Raw genomic sequence first — 23,320 nt, forward strand, 5'->3', positions numbered from 1 at the left:
ATATGACTATATTTCTGAGTACGTGTGTGTGTGGAGAGTGTATAATTGTACATATTTGAACTTTTAGTTCGGAAACTCCTTTTTAAGAAATCCTTCTGTTGTCTTAATAAAAGCTGATATTTATTATATATATTATTTAATAATACCTATCTCAAAGTAATCAGACCAAATGGACTCTATTCGACTCTTAGAGTTAAATTCTAGTACTTAGAATGAATAAAACCATGTAATGACATCGCCTTTATCCTCTACATCTCAAAGCCTTATAAAATGCAATTTAGTTCTATGTTAATATAATATGTTGAACAAACCCACAAATAGAAGCCTGATCTAGGACTGAAAGTGAGGTGAAATATATCTCTGAATAGATCTTTCCTGTCAATTCTCATGGTGAGTGAGAATTAGAGTCTAGGAGGAGTCAGAGACAGAGGCAGATAAGTGAGTTCCCTCTGGGAGAGACTCATTCACAGCAGGGTGACAATATCCTGGTTTCCCACTGACTAGCAGACTTCACCAGCAGAGACACCTGTCACATAGGAATGAGACCAGTGGGCTTACACAGAAATCTTTTCTGTTTCTGACTCTCTAAGTTCCCATTTGCTGCTTAAAGAATGTTCTGAAATGACATTGCCATTTCACAATTATTACACCAGAGTTTTGTTTTGTGAGGTAAGATAGATGTTGGAAAATGATGCATAAATATATGCAAACTTATCTATAGAAAGCCTACGTAAATAAGAAAAAAAATGTCCTACACATTTAAAAGGTGATTATCTTGCCTAAGGATTCAGTTCAAAAAGTAGCTGGAAGAAATTTTAAATTAGCAATATAATTTCTTTAAAAGTAAAGATTAAATGGGATGACAAAAAAAAAACAAGAAAAAAATTATCTTACAGGTTAAGATTGACATAATTATTTACTTTTGTAAGTCTCTGCCCTTGCAAAGACTTGAAATTAATTTTAAAATGTTGATTTCAGCAATAAATACAATACTCTGTGGCGTGAAACCTTTTTTGTGCCAGAGACTTTTAATCAAATTAGTAAGTAAAAATAATAAGAATGGAAACTAGTTTTATGGAGTGAAAAGACTAGAAAAGAAAACTGATAAAATATTTGGAAGGATCACATATTTTCTTAATCAAGATATATGTATTTGATCAAACTCCTTTTTTCATGCAGCAGTTCTATGTAGACATATCCTTGGTTCTTTTGTGGTTTTAGCTGATTTTTTGAATACTTTCATTTAAAATATATTACCAGTGCAAGGTAACATAACATACCTTCCTTTGAGAGTCCGATGTTAAGTTATTCTATTTGTTTTATTTATGTTTTAAGATAACTGTCTCATTCATCAGGAATAATGTTAACCACAGTCCGTAGGAGACAGAGACTAAGCTGTTCAAATGAATAACTATAAAGTGAATAGCTTGTGCCAAAGGATGATTCATTTGATTTAAAACATATTTGTCGAACAAATTTTGGAACTGTGCTTACTTGTTAATTTTCTCTTTTGTGATTTCCTTTCTCTTTCGTAGGTTGGCAATCAAAACCAACATCTAGACAGTGCCAAGTCTGATGAAGTGGTTAAGAGCATTCCTAGAAGTGGCACATATGCCAATTGCAAATTGCAAAGTTTTCTTTTCTCAATTAGAAGGAATAAAAAGTCTGCTATATATGAATAAAAGCTGCTGTGTTTTTAAAAATATCTTGGAATATAAAGGCTTGAACCTAAGTATGAGGGTGAGGGGGGTGCTGCTAGAAGTAACCAATAGTCTCCATCACACTATAAAGTCTTTAAGCCCTAAATTTGTATATGAAGGCTTTTCAATACTAGGTCATGACTAGTGAAGCTATGAGTTGTCCTAGGAACTCCTGTCTTGAGATACCCTACCTTCTTGTGAGCACAACCCACTGAGGCTGACTGGTTCCAAAACCTTCAGATGGATCAATCTGTACATTCCAAGATGGGCAAATGTCAATGCTAATTTTGTCTGAATGTTTCAGACCAGATTGATGATCAATTATGCAGTAACTTAAACTTGTGGTGACATTTTTTTCTTTCCTTCCTCTCTCTGCTATAATGGTTTTAATTTTCTTTTTAATTGAAGAAAGCTTTTAGATAACTCCCTAGGCTGGAAGTGAATCATAGAGAATTGCCTTACAGAAACAACTGGTTTGAGAGTAAAGCCCACTCCAGACATATTCTAGTAACTCTTCAAACATTGAGCCACTTAGAAACTGTTTCTCTTCAATATAGGCAATCAGGGTTGACTAGGATATGAAAGATTTCCATGTAATAAATTATCCAGTCTTAAAACTTTGCTACTTGTCAATCTCAGTCATATACATATGTGTGTGTGTGTATGTGTGTGTGTGTGTGTATGTGTATCGCTGTGCCTTGTACAATAAACTAAGTAGAGGAAGACAAACTAGCAAAACTCTTCCCACGAACAGACTTCCCTTAAACAATCTAAACGCGGTATAGTTGTGTATTACTGAACTGGAGGTGGCCCTGGCTGACAGTCAGTACTCCGAGAGAGAAACTCTACAAATCTCCTTATAAGGAATACAAATATACCAGCCCACGCATTATCTCATCCTATCTTTTCTTATCTTTTATCTATCTTATCTTGTATCATCTCTTCCTCAGTTTACCTGATAGAAGTGGACCCAGAATGAAAAGATTCCTGAACAACAGGTACCAAAAAGACAAAGATAGTTAAGGCCATGTTCATTAAATGAGTAAAGAGAGTAATCCTCCAGGGAAACTTAAAGACATGAGAACAGATAAAAGAGGTTTTTGTTTAAATGTGCTAAAGTAGAATTTTATGGTAACTATAATCATCAGTACAAATTATAATGCCTCAAAATCATCAGCCAAAAACAAGTTTAAATAAAAATAATCACTGGAATGAAAACAAACAAATATATGAATAACTAATATGAAGAGTTTTTTAAACACAAATCTATAATGACTATACAAAGTCGATTTCCCAGAGAACCTGACTACCTTGAAATATTTATTTTTATACCATTTAAGAGCAGATGTAATAAAATTTCCATATTCACCTTAAAAATTCCTTGGTAGTTCTTTTATTTTCTTACTTTATATCCATTACCAAATTGTAGATGTTTTGTCTAGGTGCACAGAAAAGATGAAAAACTGCAGTACCAGTTTGAGGGGCTACTGTACTGTTTTATTTCAAATCTTAGCAACTTCTTAATACTTCACCCAATTCACTTCACAACCTGTTTCAGGTAACTTGACTTTTTAGTTTCTCCTATACTTTTTTCCTTTTATCTCAGTGTTGAGAGAAAGAGACTTCCTTATTTATTTCCACTTTGTTATTTCCATTCCTTTTTACCATTCCTTGAGTTCTCAAAAAACGCAGCCTCTCTTGTCATTGAGTTGCTAATTCATATTCTTCTTCCCTTCCATGACACACTTCAAAAGCACAGAAAACGATGACTAAGAATGTGGGCACAGCTGTCACATTACTTGAGTTCAAATCGTGACTCAGCAACACCAGTGTGAACTAGGCATCTTACTTCACATCCTTGCCTCAGTTTTCCACATTGAAAAACTGGAAAATTAATGGTTGCTAACTATGAAGGTTAATTTTATGTGCCAATTTGACTGGGCTAAGGGATGCTCAGATTGCTGGTGAAGTGTTTTTTTTTTGTTTTGTTTTGTTTTTTCTGGGTGCATCTATGGGGGTGTTTCTAGAAGATACGGGCATTTTAATAGATGGATTGAGTAAAGAAGATCTACCCTCACCAAGGTGGGTGGGCATCATCCAACCCATTGAAGGCTTGAATAGAACAAGGCAGAAGGCAGTGAATTTGCTCTCTCTTCATGAGCTGGGAAGTCTATCTTTTCCTGACCTCAGATATTGAAGATCCAGCTTCTTGGGTCTGCTAATTCTAAGAATTACAATATCAGACCCTCCAGTTTTCAGGCCTTGGACTTCATACTGGAAGTTATACTGTTGACTCCCCTGGTTCATAAGCCTTTGGCCTCAGACTGAATTGTATCCATCTTCTCTAGTTCTCTAGCTCCCAGGCAGCAGATTGTGGAACTTCCCGGCCTCCACAATTATGCGAACAAATTCCCATAATAAAGCTCCTCTTACATATCTCTATGTAACCCACTGGTTCTGTTTTTCTGAAGTGCCCTAACTAATATACTACCTGACAGTTCTGCTTTGTCTTTTTTTAATTAATGAAGATTGCCTTAAATGATGTACTCTAACACTTATGATCTAAATTCTGTCCAAATTTCACTGTTTTCTCTTAAAACAATAATTAAAAAAAAACCCATACCTCCACAACTACCAACAGCACACGCTTTCGTATTCTGATCTAATTGTATGAAACCACCAGGACTGAAATCTCCCACTCAGCTCTTCTTCTTCTTACAGCTCTCTCACTTAAAATGTATATAAAAATGCCTATTGGATATGGCCCAAGTTAGCCACTATGAAGGAGACAAATCTGAGCCATGCCTTGGTCACGCCCTCAAGGAACCTTGAGTGCAGTAAGAAAGATTAAATGCATAAGAAATAGCATTCTAATACAAATTAGAACAGAGGAGCACCATAAGAGAAATACAGATAACCAATTCTATAGCCCTATGGGAGTTCTGATAAAAGGACAACTATTTCCAGTTGAGAAGAATTAGACAAAAATTAACAAAGTGCTGGCACTTAGTCTGAGTCTTGCAGAATTAAAAATTTTAAACACATGCATATAGAATAATTGTATTTTAGGGGAAGGTTACCAAATTTTCAAAATATCCTGGAGAATAGGAAGGAGTTAAATCTATCTTTGTAACAAGGAGTAAAGGAAATTATGATTGGAAATTTGTGTGATGCCACATAAAAGGAACCTTAATTTCGAGGCTAAGAAGTTTTTGTTTGTTTGTTTGTTTTTGTTTTTGTTTTTCTCCTGTGTAACGGAAGCCACTATTTAAAGCAGCTAAGTTATGTGATTGAAACTGTATGCCAATGTGATTAATCTGGCAATGATTTTATCAAGAGTTCGGCAAACATGGATAAAGCTAGGTCCCTGCCTTTGAGGAGTCACTTCATCTATAAGAACAGCAACAGAGCTGGAAACTGATTCATACGGGGGTACACGGGAGGCCTATGGGGGTACTTTAGTGAAGAAATGGGAAACATCCTGCAGGAAGTGACTCATGAACTGACTTTTGAGAGATGAGAAATGAACAGGTGAAGAAGGGAAATGGTTGAAATTTCCATACGTGTATATAAATAGATTTTAAAAGGCATGAAACTGTAGCGCGTTTATGCAAGTTTACAAGAAAATAGATTCATGGAGCATAAAGTGGAAAGGTATTAATTGGCAGGTATTCTTTGAACAGCTCATGGAGAGCTTTGTAAGTCACAGTAAAGCACTTGGATTAAGGTACTTTGTAAAACAGATGAGGTGGAAACGTGGAAACGCAACTGCAGACTAGGGGCTATTGTAATAATCAAGATGAGAGATGATGAGAACCTGAAGTTAGTAATATCAAGTGAAGATACAAAGGATGTTACCGAGATAGAAGAGAGTTTGTGCTGGTGGAATCTACGGGACATGCTAACTGGCTACATCTTCATTCGATAGACTTTTTTTAAAATATCCAATACATTTTAATTGCTGAGGAAATACATCTAATGAACAAAATGAACAAAATACATACTAATGAACAAGTGAACAACAATTCCCCACCCTCATTAGGCTTATATTCCTTGAGAAGGACTAAGTGAGAGGGCAAAAACAGAGCAAGATTTCGGAAATGACTTTGTAGATGACTGTTCCCCAGTTAAAATCTGGGCTTTGATTCTGAAGCTGATTCCGTCTATACTCAGCAGGTATCTACTGCTGTTCCCAAGATCTTTTCTTTGATGCTATTTTAAAATTAAATTCCATGCTCTATTATCTACCCTTTTTCTCTTCAACTTCCATGGCTTTCAAATATACAACTTATATTTAAGATCTTTCCCAAGAATCAGATCTTAGTGGTCAATTGCTTACTTTGTACAACCACCCACACAGAATACCTGTTTTTTGCCTTAATTTCATCAATTCTAAAATGCTGTGTATTATCTTATTATGCGTTCATGTTTTTGATCTTGATCAATGGTGTTATCATCCTTTCTTCCACACGTTTAAATTATTCTCACGTTTGAGTGAGCTACAACTCAGCCTTGTTCCTTTATACAATTCTGGTCAATTTATCCTCTATTCCCCTCTGCCTGTTGGTGCTGTTGATGCTGAGTTGGTTCTGGAACCAAAAGTAACTCAATATGTGTAAATATTCCCTTAAACTGATGAATTTATTGGTGCTGTTTTTTTCTCGAACGCATGCCACAGAACTGGTCACGGTTTTAATTATTCTGGTTTTAATCTCTGAAAGGTCATCTCCCTCCTTTCCCCAGGTTTATTTCAGACCTTTATAATCTCTCATTTGGATTATCATTAGTGTGTCAACTGGTTTGTTTTCCTTGCATCTTCATTTAATTTTCCAAGTCATAGGCCTGATTGTGTCACTTTTCTACACAAAAATCAACAAGCATTTCTGCCAAACCATCCCATCCCAAACCATCTATATCATACACAAGCACCACTACCTATAAAATGAAGAAAAAATACCCATGCATTTCTGTCCAGGTGAAGAAATTGCATGGCAGGCTCTGCAGGGAAATGGGCTTTCTGTTTCAAGGGAAAGTTGAGGCAGAGACCCTATTCAAGGACATCAGGACAGTCATACCACTTTGTCCTCTACTCCTCTCTAGTTGTTGGTATTGTTGATGCTGAGTAGGTTCAGGAACAGAAAGGAAGTCAATATGTGTGAATATTCCCTTAAACTGACGAACACAATTTCTTGGTGTCATTTTTCCTGGAATGCATGACACAGAACTGAGTACTAACAAGCAATGGTGCAGCAACATTAGTCTATGTTTCCAAGTCTGGAAGGGCCCTTGTTGCACAGTCAAGTGTTGCCCTGTGGAAAATCAAACCAAGGTGAAAAGCTGTGTTGTATCTGCTCTTATGCCTGTAGCCCCTTTATTTGCATTACGTATTGTATCCATGACTAAATATGTTTGGAAATGTAAGTGTGTGTCCACTCCAGTGGACTAAAAAAATCCCCCCAAAAGATTGTAGACCTTAAGCCACCATTCCATCCAACATTGCCCTTTCAGTCTTCCCCTCTACTCTGCCTCAGCTGAAAGGCTATACCTGAGGAGACAATTATCTTCCCAACCTCTTTATTCCTTTTCCCAGTCTTCAACATTCTGGCTCCTGTTAAATCCTTATTTACCTTTTATTGTCCACCTCAAACCCCACCTCTTCAAGAAAACCTTTCTCTATTCTCAGACAGAGAATAATCATTCTTTTTCTTTATTATGATGTGTTTTCTTTGCACAAACTATATTTAGTTGAATAAATGTTGAGGTAATTATAAATTCATTGAGGGTAGAAAGTAGGTATTAATTATCATTATCTCTCACCACAAATACAGCACAGTGCTGGTCACATAAGAGTATGCAACAAATATTGTTGGAATTAAGTTGAATAATTAAGTTTCATTGTTAGGAAGTAAAGTCACTTTATAAAACAAATATTAAGGAAATCTTTTAAAAGTAGCAGAGTGATTAAAATGCAGAAGAAAAGATAACTCAGTATTAGTTAATGAACAGTTTTAAGTACAATCTCTGTATTACACTGACTGACTATCTCAGCATTACTCTTTAACAGGTTTAACATAATTCTTCAGAATTAAAGAGATTTAGAGGATATTGAGAAGATAATGACAATATCTTAAATTTGCATAAAGTCTAGAAAAACAAGTATTGCCTTTTTGAGGCCAAGATAATATCAATATAAATATGTCTGGTTTTTTAACAAGGGTTTACCCAACTTCTCTTTCTGCAAGTTCAATTTGCATGGCCTCAGGCCAGGCAGTTCATGGAAGCACAAACTGTAATGTGAAGGAGCTATAGATTTTCTGCCTGTCTGCAGCCTTGCAACTGGGAAACAGTTTTTCTTCCGAAGAACTTCCCAAGTGCTTGTTGACCAGATTCATCTGTAGAGTGATTTAAAAATGCATGTGCTACTAGGGATCCCTATGCTTATTTTCAGAGGCTCTGAATCTGTAGGATTGGTTTGGTGTAGGTAAATACTGATGTGCTGAAAGGCCTCTGAGTGTTATTTTAAGCAATTCTGGTTTAAAAAATCACTGAGCTGAGAGTTTTCATCAATAGCAGTACCCAAAGATGATTAACAAGCCCTTAATAGCAGTCACAGCACTGTCCTGAAAATAGAGATGTCTCTCAAAGGTCAGTAAAGGGAAACAGTGTAGTGAAGACTCTCTTATCAGGCCTGACACTATTCCTGAAATTCTGTGCACAGAGGGCACATAAGAAGGTGATCTCCAAAAGGATAATATTGACATGAAAATATTTACCAATGAAAAAACCCTATAGTGTGCCTTTTCCACAAACCAGTTTGTCAGTTTACATTGCTATTGACAAGTGGTCATCCAAGTGAGACTTTGAAACTGAATATATTTGAGATAGGATTACGGGAGGGGACACTTTCTGACGCACTGGGCATTGTCTTCCAAGAAAAACCTAAAAAAAGATGCTCAAGGAAGAATGAAGATCCATTAAAAGAGAATTCCAATATGGTCAGTAGGTGAAATTAAAAGATTAGTATTTTCTTTATATCAATTTATCTTGACATTTCTTTTAAAAATATAGTCTAGAAATTAACTCAAAACAGAAACAGCAATCATGTGCACACACACACACACACACACACACACGCCACTATGATGGTTGAATTTATATGTCAACTTAGCTATGCCATGGTACTCAGATATTTGGTCAAACACCAGTCTGGACTCACTGTGAAGGTGTTTTTCAGATGATATTAACATTTAAATCAGCACACTTTTGAGTAAAGCAGATTGTACTCCATAATATGTGTGGGCCTCATTCAGCCAGTTGAAGGCTTTAAGAGAAAAAATAGAGAACACTTAAGACCAAGGGAATTCTAGCTTCGGACTGCATTCAGAGTCAAGCTGCAATATCAACTGTTCCCTAGGTTTCCAGCCTATCAGCTTACCCTGCAGATTGTGGATTTGGCAGCCTCCACAACCACGTGAGCCTATTCCTTAAACTCACACACATACTCTCTCTCTCTCTCTCCCTTTCTTTCCCCTGCCCCCTCTCTATCTCTGTCTCAATAGATAGATAGATACACACAGTCTATTGGTTCTGCTTCTCTGGAGAAACTTCATTAGTATGTGGACTAATATAATTGAAAAATTACTTTGCAAATCTATTCATGAAACCAAAACCTATGTTTAAAAAGAGAGTAGATAGATACCTAGCTTTATATAGGATGAAATGATAAGAGTAATTTTCTTTGGTGCCACAGTCAATCATCTTACAAATCTTATCACAGTTTGGGTTTGCATAAATCTTATTTAGTAAAACTCAAGGAGGAAAGAAGAGATTGAAACATACACCAGACTATAATCTTAGTTTGAGTTAGTAAATATAACCTTGGTCAATGAGAATATTTTCTTTTAACTGGGAAGAAGTAAAACTTCATTTATGGGAGATATCTTTAGTTCTTATTGTGCTGTGAATTTTTTGTGCAGGACATGAACTGATGACTGGAGCCTTTCCTGCCACTCCTCCCATGTTGTACACATCCTGCCATCTGACAATCTGGTGCTTTTCACAAACACCCAATCACACATGTTAAACTCCTTCTCCCTTACCCCATCTCCCAACATCCACCCAGGACACTCCTTATACAATGCTCAAGGAACGTCTTTCCATATTACTTTCTGCGTTGCTCATTACAGGAGTCATATGAAGCTTTCTTGTTGTAGCCTTTGTGACTAAAAAAAAGTGTGGGCTGTGTGCAGGTGACTGCATTTAAGACGAAGGGCTCTATAAAGAAATATAGAAAGTAAAAGCAGCTGCCTGACGCCAATTGCAATAGAAAAACAGCTGCTTTCTTCACATGGAGGTGGAATAAAGCTCACTTCTAGGCAGCAGTTGTTACTGCAGCAGTCACTATCTGGGCTAATCTCCCACCATTTCAACAATTATTTGAAGGACAAAAGGAAAATGACTGAGCTCCTGCCTGAATCACAAGTAATGACTTTCCTTCTTTTCATGGTTCATTCCTCAAGATAGAAGACATGTTCATCCCAAAAAGAAATGAACATCTTCTGGATTAATAGCAGCTATTTGTGCTTGAAGAAGATGAGATGGACCATCACACTTCTTTAAAAAGAAACAATTGTGGTCATTATTTCAGAAGTGAGGTCATCTCCCATAACCTTTCTTAAGGTGTCATACTACTCTACTTTAGAAGCATGAGTCTTTAGTACCTTCAAATTATAATCAGGACCTTGAGGGGGTTGTCACCCTTTCATATTTTCACTTAAAATATTTTTTAGACATTGTGTGCATTTTGCAAACAAAATACATATAAAAATATTGCTTTTCCCACAGCACAAGTGTAGCAATTCTATGTTAGACTCAGATACCTCTTATTAGGGAGAAGTAACAAAGAGGAAATTATTAAACCATGATCAAAAGCCAGCTCTCATGTGGTCCTCACATTGTTGGTTTTGTGAAACTCAAGTTATTATCACCTCTTCAGGCTAAGGGGATAGCAGAGAATGGGCATAGAGGAGAGTGAGGCAGGTCTGTTGAGGTGGGTGCTCAGAAAATGTTCGTCTTAGCTCCAGGAAACTTTAAAGGGTAAATTTCATTAAGTAAAAACAACCTTTCAGCATTCCCTAGACTAAACTGTGAAACATTTGTGAAAAGCATAAAATCCTTATTTATGGTAGGAATGTTTGAAATTCAAAAGATAAATGCCATTCAGAATGCAAGTATGTTCTAGGTATCTAATATGTAATGGGACACAGCTGTACTAACAGTCACTGAACCAGGGGCCTCTCTATATCATGTCATTAGTTGGCTTGTTATAAGCTGATTTTCTAGCCCTTTTTATAAGGGCCACTGGGGTAAAAAATAAATATATCATGTACTGAACATCTGTGGTTCTGTCACAAAGCACCACTCATATCAACTTTCAAACTGTATCTTAGGCTACACATGACACCCTTTAAAAAGGGATCTTAACAAAAAGTATAGATTAGGAATTCATAGGTCTTTATTTGCAAAGAAAGGCAAAGGATACAAGAAGGCCTTGTCTGTACCTTGGGCAACACTAATGGCATCTTTTTTCCAATTGTTTTAGTGTAGTCTTTTGAGTTGAAAAACCATATGTGCACTCTAGGTAAGATTCTGAAAACGAATATTTTATATGCAAGATGTTAACTGAAGAAAGACTTGCCAAGTGCCCAAACCATTGACTCAGTAAGTTGCCATAATTGTGAGTTAGCATTTAAGGGCACATGTTCACTAGCAATTCCTGCCTGAGCCATTTTTTCAATAAACCCTATCTGTTCATATGAGAATTGAGTTTTCAAAATTTTTTCATTGGTCAAATAAAAAGTAACGCCAGTCACCTTTGAAATAATACGTGAGAAGTGAATTAAATATTTGAAATTACACAGGAAATTTGATTAGTTAAAAACTACAAACATTGTTAATTTATGCAATAAAATACATAAGAATAAACATGAGTATTGTTATAAGAGGCTTGTTTTCATGTTCCCCTCCCTGTGTCCATGTGTTCTCAAGGCAAGGGTGAAAAAAGGAATGCAGTTGGGAGCATTTTCAATAATCTGGGCAAGATGAGGCTACTAGGGTGGTAGCAATGGATCTTGTAAGAAGTGGTGAGATTCTTGTAATATTTCGAAGGCACGTTTTATAGACTATGCTGATGTAGATATACAGTTTGAGAAAAAGGGAAGAGCCAAATGACTCCAACAGCTTTGACTGGAATAACTAAAAGCAGCATTGCAATTACCTGAAATGGGATGGCCTGTGGGTTAGTGATACTTACAAGCAATTGCCAGTGAGGTGGTATTGATAGGAATCAGCCTATCACTCATAGTGCTCCAAGTTTACCCATGGTGTTTGGTGAAAGAATTTTAGGTGTTATGTGGACAAGCACTTATTACCTAATTAGTCATAAATTTTTGGCAAGTAACATCAGTTTTCTATTTATAGGAGCAAACTGTTTTCATATTTCAGAGCAAAACAAAACAACAAAAAAAAGAGAGGCTTGATTTAAGCACATTATGTTATAGGAGTCCTGGTGCCACATGGATGAAGCAAAATTCCTAAAAGCAGTAAGTTGTTTACTGAAATTTGGAAATTATTGGTGCACTGGAAAGATCTAGGTTCAAATTCTCCTTAGCAACTTGAGTTAGATAAATAGGACTAGCAAGCTCTTGATAAGTTTATTCTAAAAATAAGGGTAATAATGTCTCCATTACAGGGTTGATTTAAGGCTTAAATGATATCTCGAAAATGCCCAGTACAGTACAGTACAGTGTTGGTTGTTAGTTTAAATAATAAATATTCTGATTTTGAATGTGGCAGCAATTTCCTCAGGCTACTGCAACAATCCAAATATATGCATGCATATATATATATATATATATATATGTATGTATGTATATATACACACACGCAATATATAATGCTTGCCAGTTCATCTAAAGAAGAAACGGCTACTGACAGTAGAGGAATATATATTATCTGAAAATGTATCACAATTTAAAAAACATCATACAGTGCTAAAAATTACAGCAAATAGTGTGTAAATACCAGTATTACATGTGAAATGTACAAAAATTATAAAATCTCCTTAAGTACCACTCAACAAGACAGCTAAATTCTTACTTCTCAACAAAGTGTGCATGTAGATTAACATAGATAAAATAGCGGGTTTTTCCTTTATGTCTTTTTTGAAACTCATTTTAATTATTTTTACTTTTCTTACAGAGAAAGCAATATCTTTTAACTTTCACAAATAGGCAATGTTTGTAAATGTGTATGTCTTAACAAATATTAGCAAACTAGTAAAACCTGACTTACTATTATGTTAGTGTCAAATTATGGCCATGTATCTTCAAAACAATTATAATTCATAATTAAAATGATTATTCTGAACATTTCTAAACTTTTGACATTGTCTTTATCTGAAAAGAATTACTTTCATACTAATTACTGTTGATTATATTTTAATGCATTCTAGTTTTATATACTTTATGTGGTAACTGTCTATTTAACTAGAATATTTAATTCCAGACTAGTAACAATAAGCTTAATCAAATAGGTAAGTAAATGGACAGATAGACAAATAAATCAGATTAACGTGGAGAGTCTTACTGAACAACTTTAAGCATTTGATCTTGTCCCATTGTTATAAGTTCACATATTCTATGTGCTTTCATAAACCAGATACATGCAATTGAGAGATCATTAAAATACACATGCAATTATCATCGAATTTGTACATAACTTAAAGCATTTCATTTACTTTCCTTCTCTTTAGTGAAGAACTTTGGGACAGCATGCAAGTTTTCTAGCATCATGTGTAATCGGTAGGTTTTTCTTTTTTTCCTCTGCTTTAGTAATGACAAAAAGATAAAACTATTATACATAATTTCATATAATCTGTGATTTCAAGACCAATCTGTTTCACTGGGGGGCTTTATTGAGCTGTTGATGGTTTTTGAATTCTCTTGGCAGCTGGCTTTGCCTGTCTTTTCTTGGCCAAACCAATCAATTTCATGCTGTGTTCATGAAACCTTTAAGATGTCCTAAACTGAGAGCTCCTTGAAAGTAGTGACCACATCTTAATCATCATTTTATCCCAGTAGATCCAGTACAGTAACTGGCTCATACTAAGGGCTTAGTCAATGCTTTGGGAACAGAAAAAGGCAATTAATTGAGTGCGTTATTTATTGCCAAAGAAAACCTGGAGTTATCTAAATGGTTTTTTTTTTTAGAACACATTTACTGCTAAATGTTCCAAATGTTTATGAAAGATATTAACTACAAAATATTGATCACTTAACAAACAGCCAGCACCACACAAGGTATTATATATGCTTTTTCTCTTGACTTCGCAATATCTCCATGTAGCCATAATCCTAATTTAACAGATGAGATGGTTAAGAAAGAGACTACCTTTCAAATATTTCAGTAAAAAAAAAGTCTTTCTTCTTTCCTATCTGTTAGACTACATATACTTTCTATAACTTCATTCTTTCTAAATCTTTATATTCCTAACTTACGCATGTACATATATACACACGCACATGAATATACAAATATAAACACATGCACACATAAATAGTTGTAAAACCTTGTTCTTTAGCTGTTTTATATTAGGATTTTAATAAGGACATCTATCTTACATCTGCAATAATAAGAATTTGTAAAAGCAGCTTAGAATGGAAACATACCTCAGTGAAGATGGATAGGATTTTTTTTCAAACTTTTCGGATATAAAAATGTCAAATTAAACTAAAGTTTTTTACTATATCAATTCAAATCAAGAGAAAAGCATGCTATGTTCTTAGCCTAGTTGTTTTATTTTAACTGGGAGTTAATGGAACAGTAGGCAATGTATCCCACATATCAACTATGAAAAACCTTTTGAAATCGTTTCAAAAGAAGAGAAATAAAACAAGCTTTACTAAGTGAAATAGAAATAATGCTATTCTTTGATATGTTGAAAATCTGCATAAATATCCATAACATGTACTTCATTTTAGAGGATATATACCCAATTGCCCTCGTTAGGTGCATAAAGATAGACGAACTTTGCCCACAAATATATTCAAATAGCGTGATAAACTAAACAAATAAAAGCAAAGATGCAAAAATTTTCTTTCTTTAAAATATCTGTGGTATCCACAATTAATTTTGGGGTCATCTGACATTCTCATCTTGGAATTACAGTGATCTATTAAAATAAACTTGTAGAAAAAGCCAACAACTAACAGTCTAGTGATTAAAAATTAAAAAGTGAGCATTTCCTAAGTAGTTGTAAAATCTTTGTCTCCTGTCACAGCCTGAGCCTTGGTAAAGTGTATTATTCTAACTCTTTATCCAGAATGATTATTAGGACATTTGTTGTCACCTGGTTTCTTCCCGTATCACAGTCTCTTTTCTTTAATCTTTGCCAATATCCTTTGCTTGATTGTCCTTTTTTTTTTTTTTTTTTTTTTTTTTTGTGAGACAGGGTCTCGCTCTTTCACCTGGCTGGAGTGCAGTGGTGCAGTCTCAGCTCACTGCAACCTCCACCTCTGGGGTTCAAGGTATTCTCCTGCCTCAGCCTTCCAAGTAGCTGGGATTACAGATGCACAACCAACGACCACACCCAGCTAATTTTTGTATTTTCAGTAGAGACAGGGTTTCACCATGTTTGCCATGATGGTTTCGATCTGACCTCCTGATCCGCCTGCCTCGGCTGCCCAAAGTGTTGATTGTCCTTTTATTAGTCTTACCAATTTCTTATTTTATGTGTGCCTTTGGTTCTTATTCTAGCCCAACTGAGAGATACAGGCCAATATATACAACTTTCAATCAGTTATTTCTATGTAGGGCACCTCAGTGATGGCACAGAATCAATGGATATACATACATTATATATGCATATGTATATGTGTGCAATGAACAATCTGAGAATGACCTATTACATTGAGGACTGTCACACATTACAGATATGAATTACAATTTTGAAAAAAAATTGGGGCCTAAGCCAATCACACCAAAGAAATGTATCAGAATTTGATCTTACACGTCTTAATATTTATTCATATTTTTAATTTAAAAAAAAGAGTTTCTATTTCCCGCAGACACAGGAAGATCTGCATGATTATTATGGAGACAGGGCACAACTTATTCAAGCACTTTCCCAGTCACAAACGCTCTCTCATTTTATTTAGTCCTCACAACAATCTATGTGTAGGACTTATTGTATCAATAATCAAAAAGGATACAAAAATGCCAGTAAGTTTAGTCCAATAGCTCCCTTAAATTCATTTCTAAACAAAATTGGGAATGAATGCATAAACAAACCAAATTTAAAAACACGAAAAATAGACACTTCATTATTAAGTGACAGTACCTGAATTTACAACTGGACTTTTGCTACCGCCCTGTTCCACTTTGTTTTTCAAATACCTTTTTTTTCCAAGGCACATTTGCTTCACTTATAAATAAACAGTGGATTATGTTTTCATAAGTACAAGATACAATGTGCATTAACTTAGTTTCCTAGAATATATAATTGGAAAGAAACTTGGAAATGGTCTAGGCCAAATATTAAATTTCACAGAAAGATAAAGTAATAGCTCTGCCCTACTCTGAGGCCCAATCAGAGTGGGATCATAGATGAATATTTACCTCTTTGGACAGATTCCAGAACTCTTCCGACTCAGGCACATGGCCTTGCCTTTAAAGCTATTTCCTGGGAAAAACCTGTGACCAGAGACAGATTTTTTTTTTCTGTCAGTTTGTTATAATTTTTTTTTTCCAATTGAAATGAAAAGGGAAAGGAGTAAGAGGTTATTTCTGATGATGAATTGTCAAGAGGGTGCTTTATATATATTTCTTTCTTCACCCTGACTTAGATTTCGTGCAAAGCCTCTCCTTTGCAACCCATAGGAAAAAGAATATGTAGATAGGGGCTCTGGAGTTGTGCGGCTATGGACAAGACACTTCTTCACTTATAGCCATATAAAATTGTTGTAAGAATAAATAAGATAATTACATAAAGGATTTGAGTGCAGTGTTAATCATGTCAAGAAGAGTTAGGTCAGCAATCAATAATAATAAAAAGGAGCAGAAAATATGAACTTCTCACCTTTTTGGCCTTGGCATTCTTTTACTTTTGTGTGAATAGAATGTCAGGGCCCCTGCTTACAGGGGTGCCATACCTCATAGTTATAGTCTTTGTAATTTGGATACTTATTGCAATAATTTCCTGACAGACATCTATAAAGTCACTTAAGAAAGGGATGTATGCCGGGACCATGGTGAAACCCCGTCTCTACTAAAAATACAAAAAAATTAGCCGAGCGTGGTGGCGGGCGCCTGTAGTCCCAGCTACTCAAGAGAGGCTGAGGCAGGAGAATGGTGTGAACCCAGGAGGCGGAGCTTGCAGTGAGCCGAGATTGCGCCACTGCACTCCAGCCTGGGCAACAGAGCGAGACTCCGTCTCAAAAAAAAAAAAAGAAAGGGATGTATTTTTTTTTCTATTTGAACACTGGTACTATATTGATAGGATTATAAAGTCAGAAGGCTGAGCTACATAATGGTTATTCACACTGAGATAATACTTTGGGAGATGCTGAAATATAATTAAGAATTTATTATGAAAGAGTTTTGCCAGTGGTAGTAATATATCTGCTTTTGGAAACAGAACATTTTTTTTCTAAATACTTGCATTTATTAAATTTCTCAATTACTCACATACAATGCTATTATATCCAAAGGGCTATATTTCAGTTAACTTTAGGGAGGTAGAACACATTTAAAGCATAAAATATGATTTTATTGTGATTTGAGACTAAAAATGTTCTCCTAGGAAAATAAGGATGAGAAAACTTTCTGTGAATTAAATATTTTTTGCCCTTCGGGAATATAGTTAACATACAACAAGTTAGCATCAAAAGGCTAATTCTTTCTTAATTTCCATGTGCTTTAGTTAACACTATATTTACTCCTCTAACTGGTTCTTTTTCTGGTGAAAACTCTTGAATGAAAGTTGTAATCATACCCTTCCAGGTACGTCTTCTCCTTTAATTAGGGTCGTATATAAAATCAGAAATGAACACGGAATGAAAATTCAGTTTAGATTCATGAAGCTCTCCAACTGTCTTCCTTAGCTCATGTTCCATTTTGTTATGGCCTCTAAGCTCATATAAGGGTTTTGAATAACTGTTAGGACAATATATAGGTTTTTGCTTTTGTTCAGCCTATTGCTCATTCTATAGATACGTAATGTGCCTCCATACCAGAGTGTGATGGCTGAAAGGCATCATTAATGTATTAAATGATGTGGAAGGCTTCAGCCACACTATGACACATCACTGCAGAGTGACATTCCCAGATGCACAGGTATCTGCCTCGATTTCAAAACAGGAAGAAGCTGAACTGCCAGTGAAGTATGATGTACTGTGAAAATCATAATGTATATAACCACTTACAATCTCAGGGCCAAATTCAGACCTCATTTGCTTGTTGAGATAAACAAAATGTTAAGACTTCGATTTTTAGGTTTCATTAATCATAAAATGAAACAAAGAGAAGGATGCATCATAGAACCTTACTAAAGTCATATGATGTTCGCTACTTTGTTAGGTGATTTTCATTATGTTTAAAGTTTCTGATTCGCTACATTGGCACTGAAAAATGTCTACCTTCATGTTCTGAAAGAATTCATGTAGATCTGTCTGGTGTTTAATTTACTTCCAAGGAGTATAATTACATGGCAACATACAGTTCTATAGGGACTATACCAATAGGTGGCCATAGTTTAATGGCAGATTCAGCTAAGCATTTATTCTACCTTTATTTTAAAATGTTTGCTTCTTCAGAAATGCTGAAGCCTGAGTGATATCTTTAACATGAGTTATTTCTTTGTCATATCTACATACACTAAGTTCCAAAAGAAAAATAAGGTGGCCAGAGGAAACATATTCCAGAATGAAACTACAGAAAACTTAGAAATATTTTCTTTATCAAATGCAAAAAAAAATACTGTGGATTCTTTCTTTCTCTCTCTTTCTTTCTTTCTCTTTCTTTCTTTCTTTCTTTCTTTCTTTCTTTCTTTCTTTCTTTCTTTCTTTCCTTCCTTCCTTCCTTCCTTCCTTCCTTCCTCCCTCCCTCCCTCCCTTCTTCTTTCTTTCTTTCTTTCTTTTTTTTTTTGACAGAGTCTTGCTCTGTTGCCCAGGCTGGAGTGCAATGGCACAATCTCAGCTCACTGCAACCTCTGCCTCCCAGGTTCAAACAATTCTCCTGCCTCAGCCCCCCAAGTAGCTGGAATTACAGGCACCTGCCATCATGCCTGGCTAATTTTTGTATTTTTGTAGAGACAAGGTTTCACCATGTTGACCAGGCTGGTCTTGAATTCCTGACCTCAAGTGATCCACCCGCTTTGGCCTCCTGAAGTGCTGGAATTACAGACATGAGCCACCACACTTAGCCTAGTGTGGATTCTAAATTTAGTCAAAGGGCTCTAATATTTTACGGTTCTTTTTTTTAAGCATACCTTGTTTATTTAACATTTATTAAAGATATTTACTTTTTTTAACGAATGGATACTATTGCTTTATTCTGTGAAATAAAAGGCCATAAAACCATGAATGAGAAAGCCTCTAAATGTTTTTATAGTAAGTGAGTCCATAGGTGGTCTTAAAGGTCAAAAATAATTAATTGTTTAAAATTATATTACTGACAACATTTTGAATTATAGTCCCAGAATGCCAAAAAAAAATTAAAAACAAAAATAATTATTGGATTTCCAGTTTAATCCCTTCATGTGATGGATGGCAATTTTCAGCCAGAAGAAAGGAAAGGGTTTATCTAAGAGGAAAAGAAGGAGGTTGTCTTTGATCATCAACTTAAGTAGATAATAGAGGTCATTCTGTCTAAAGCAGAGGACAAGAATTCCTTCATTATAGCTAACGGCCTCAAAGATCTTTTCCTTTTCATAAATTAGTGCACCTTCAATTGAAAATCTACATAAAATGAAGTCACATTCTCTCTTTTAAATATCATAATTTGCTGGTCATTTTTGGATGGAATGGCAACTCTGAAATTCCCTGTGTCATATCCAGCACCTGGAAAGTCCTATCAATAAGTGTTGGTCTTCTTCCTTCTCCACTTTTTTTTTTGCATCTGCCTTGAATTTACAGAAAATTACTTATTTATTTTTATGGATGGGAATTATATTATATCAGTATATGTTATTATATTATTATAAATAGAAACTGGAGGTAAACAGAACATCAATTTGTTTTTGCCATTTGGATATGAGTGAAACAATGAACAAAAGTTGACTTGTATCTTCAGATGAGATTATAGTACAGAACAATGCTAATGTCTTGATTTTAATAAATATATTCAGACTTTGTAAAAGCATTATTGTTTTTAAGAAATTCTCACTGAAGTGTTCAGGAGGAAAAGGGCATAATATCTGCAAGTGGTTCAGAAATAAGTAACATTTACATAGAGAGAGAGATGGAGTGGGAATGATAAAGCATGTAGAATAAATTATTAATCCAGGAGAAATCTGGATGAAGGTATATAGGCATAATGTACACTATTGCAATATTTTCACACATGAATTATCCAATTTTATGATATAAATTGTACACACACATGCTGAATTCCAATAGGGTAAACTGGAAAAGGAAGGAAATGTCAATTTACTCAGAACTTTGCTGTCTTGATGAAATGTTGAAAAAGCTTCTCAGATCTCAGTTCATCCAAGTAGTAAAATAAGAGTAGAGGTGGACCTCAAAACCCCAAGGCCACATAAACTCTCTATTAGTGCTCCTCATTCTAGTCTGAGATCACTATACGCTATAGAATAGTGGAAAAGGGCAGATTCTATAATGGCAGTTAAGAATGAACAGATATGCATATTCCACTAGTGGAATGATTGTTTTTGTTCAGAAGTAAAAAGATGAATATACTCATTCTGTGAAAGAAAACAAAAAGCAGCAATTTATGTTATTGTAAGTTTGAAGATTTTTGTTTTGTAATCTGCAATTCTTTCTTTACTTGTTTGATGGATTCACAGATACAATCTTTATATGGAGGCCTACTTTCTTATCTCACTGACATACTTTGTGAAAGTATTGAGAGCTGAGAACTAATATCTGAATTTACAACATAATCTTCTACAATTTAGAAGGTGCCTTATCATTTGATCATCACAATGCTTTTACAATGTAATCAAGAGAAGAATCAACAAACTCGATCTCACAAACTAAATTAAAAGGGACACATTCATGCTTCCCCTTTATATCCACGTCAAAGATAGAGGCTAGGAGGATTTTAAACACCCTGGCATCATATCTGTCACAGCCATATCCTTCCAGTGTTAGGGAGCTTATTTTTCAAGGCTACCAGTCCATTAACCTTCACAAGAACAAAAATAAAGCAAAACAAAGAAACACTCCCTTCAGAAAAGGCATTGCTTCTAATCATGCTTATATATCTTACCCTGGAGATTTGAAGATAGAACAAAGACCTCTATCTCCCCAGGCACACAAAATGATACAGACATATGCCTGGTGGTGCATATTATAAACACATTTGTGATTTTTTTAAATGGGAGAGAGACTAGGGTAAGTAACTTATATCACCTTTGCTGAATCTGTCTTAAACTGTGATTTGTAACTGGGAGGGCCAAAGCATCAACCTCATTTATTTTTTAATGTCTTGGCCTGGTCTTGGTTGCCACTTTACCTAGATTCATTTACTGTATATATTTGGAACTATTAGTTTCCTGATAAATGCATTGTCAGAAAGCCAGAGGGGAATGATAAGAGAGGAAATAAGGAGCTCTTGTTTGTTTTTATACAATTCTGTTTGACTTAAGAGATAATTATAACACAGATTGATGCTACGATTTTAAACAAGGTAGTAAATCAGCTTGAAATATAGGGCTCCGGAAAACCATTTGCCACATGATTATAATTTGTTAAAATTCCTGTGTTCTCTGAAGATGAGAAGCCATAATCATGCAATATATCGCAACAGTATTGCAGTACTCATTTTTTCCCATAGAAGACAGTTAAATAAACCTGTTATAAACTTTTAAATATCATTAGTTACAAAGTATAAATACCATTAACTGAAGCAAAGCAAAGCATATAATGGTTGGTCTGGGACCCAGCTCCAAGTGGGAGAAATTACAGATACAGTGAGCAAGATTAAAATAATGATTCACTGCACTTCATTTAAAATTCATGTATTTTCCACAAATTAAGTTTACTTATCATCATGAGGAATGTAAAAATACAAGATTTTCATCAATATACGAGACCAGAAGCAAAGTGGAAATGAAAGAGAAATTTAGAATCAGAAAGATACGTATTTGAACATGGATGGACTCTGCCATGGCTGATATTTAAAATATCTATCCATTGGCATGGGGAAGACAGAGGCCCCTCAAGAAAGACAGGTGCTAGCCAAAGCCTCTGGATACCCCTCTTATGCAAGGATTTATCCCTTTGGTTGCTGAATGATGGGGAGAATGGAGATGGACCTGACATACTGAGCTTAGGGGGCTACTCAGTGTATTTGAGAAATTAACCAATAGAGAGGCATTTCTGTAATAACCTGCAGGAATAGCTAGAACTACATTTAACCAGTAGATAAATAGATGAAAATGTTAACAACCAGCAGAGTCATAGTGAAGCATACTTGCTTTTGTAGATGACACTTACCATGTGTCTTTGCTGGTTGAACTAACCTTTCTGAGTAAGCCAAGTGATGGAAACAGAATGTGGTGACTTTTTTTGGCTCATCATTTGGCTACTAGAAGACCTAAGTGATAAGATAATTTAGTCATCTCTGGTTTCCTTTTGCCTATAGCATCCAGGACACATTCTGATATTCTCAGAGCAAAGGGTGATTCCCACCAGAGACCAGAGGGGTTTCCATAATGTAAGCCAAATGAAGAGCAGAAGCCGAGGTTATACTCAATCTTGACAACCAGCTCAGAGGTGACCCCACCTGGGAGAGAACCGGAGAATCTGTAGTTCTCTGGAGAATCAGAGTGGCATCTTGTCTCTCTCTTCCCTCTCCCTTTGGCTCCAATGTTTGTGTGTGTGTGTGTCTGTGTGTGTGTGTAAAAATAAGACAATAATATCTCTGAATTGAGCTTCTTGGAATGTATACCTAATTATGACATTTTGTAGCAATAATTAAGCACAACAAATACCTATCAGTTTAACTTTGTATAAGACATTTTGAATACAAAAGAAAACTGTTTATTACTCATTTATCAGTTATCAATATTGAAAAATGATTGTTATATTTCAAAGGGGCATTATTTTTATGTAATATATAATCCACCTATATGTTCGAGAGATTCACAATTAAAATCTCACAAGTAAAATCCATAAGTAATCTACATAGTTATTATTAAGCAAGCAGAGATTTGTAAGTATCAGTTATAATACACAGAGCTTCTTAGAAGTATAAAATAACAAAGGAATATCTAGTTTTAACTAAGCTGAAGATATTTATAATTTTTCACATCCTGCATAACTTTTTTTAAAGCTGAGATTCATTGCCTAAATTCTCTGAAATATAAAAATATTTCCCCC

At 35.2% G+C, this 23,320-nt stretch overlaps 1 protein-coding gene across 2 annotated transcripts in view; it reads right to left on the bottom strand.

Annotated features, from left to right (window-relative positions):
* Nucleotides 1-23,320, bottom strand: part of EPHA3 (EPH receptor A3) — a 375,121-nt gene that overhangs the window by 109,713 nt on the left and 242,088 nt on the right. The gene's annotated exons all lie outside the window — the stretch shown is intronic.

This window comes from Symphalangus syndactylus, chromosome 21, assembly GCF_028878055.3.
Source record: "Symphalangus syndactylus isolate Jambi chromosome 21, NHGRI_mSymSyn1-v2.1_pri, whole genome shotgun sequence".
Classification (NCBI taxonomy): domain Eukaryota; kingdom Metazoa; phylum Chordata; class Mammalia; order Primates; family Hylobatidae; genus Symphalangus; species Symphalangus syndactylus.